We start from the raw sequence: 991 nt of genomic DNA on the forward strand, positions 1-991 counted from the left end.
CATTAATATTTTATTCGTCTCATTTTCAATTCGTGTCTAATTTCATCGTTGTTTCTTCGTTCATGTTGCCTGTTCTGTGATTTGCTTCTGTAAGTATCGTTCGTAGTCACTACATTGTGCAATTCTAATATTATTTTCCCCATTCAGGGCGTTCAGAGACATACTTATAGAAGCACATGATTTGTTCGTTGTTGGTGAATTGCATGTTCAGTGATTTAAGCGTCTGATCTGGTGGCTCGTTAGTCGCACGTCTCGGGTTTGTCACATATTTTAGTATTACATTGTATTATTTTTTATTGTAAAAATTAGTGCATCCCGAGACGGTAGCGTTCCGGTTTGAAGCCGCTAACGAACACCAGATCCCAGGTAACAGGCTGACGAGCCTCATATTATTATTATACATTTATTATTGTGTTGAGCCAGCAGGGCTACCTATTAGTTTTTTAACACATTATTATATTGTTGAGCCAACAAGGCTACCTAGTCATTTATATTGTTTTGTATATTTTTGGTAAAAATAAAGTTATCATTATCAAAAGTTGCTTCTTGATTAATTTTATATTTATTATTATTACTGTATGATAATTTAGAGCAGTGCAACTCAGATTGCAACAGCGTAAAGGCACATCTGTTCCTTTAAGGCGCAGAGGCTAGGTGCGCTCAAACAATGTTACTATTTGAAAAAAAGTTGATTTTGATAGTCTACAACTCCACGTTTAAAAATGTTAAAACTTCTAAAATAATTTGCTGTTTAAAAAGAAACTTGTTTTTTTTTTAATTCCATATTATCGATCAACGAACGATAAAAAAAAAACCGGGTACAATAACATAAGACACAATCATATATATTTTTTCGAAAAATTTAAAATAGCCAATTTGTAGTTGGTTCTGATTTTTAGAAAAATGTTGATGGTTAAAATATTTATTAAGGTGTTGTCGTTAATTTTCTATAGTTAATTAAGATTTTTTGAAATTTGATTTAATTTCTCAT

General features: G+C 31.4%; 1 long non-coding RNA gene across 1 annotated transcript; it reads left to right on the forward strand.

Moving 5' to 3' along the window:
* LOC115035102 lies at nucleotides 1-542 on the forward strand. Its single transcript, XR_003840245.1, has 2 exons — nucleotides 1-89; nucleotides 148-542. It is a non-coding gene; the product is annotated as an uncharacterized LOC115035102 (long non-coding RNA).
* Nucleotides 543-991: the final 449 nt, after the last annotated feature.

This window comes from Acyrthosiphon pisum, unplaced genomic scaffold (genome assembly GCF_005508785.2).
Source record: "Acyrthosiphon pisum isolate AL4f unplaced genomic scaffold, pea_aphid_22Mar2018_4r6ur Scaffold_9091;HRSCAF=9685, whole genome shotgun sequence".
Lineage (NCBI taxonomy): Eukaryota > Metazoa > Arthropoda > Insecta > Hemiptera > Aphididae > Acyrthosiphon > Acyrthosiphon pisum.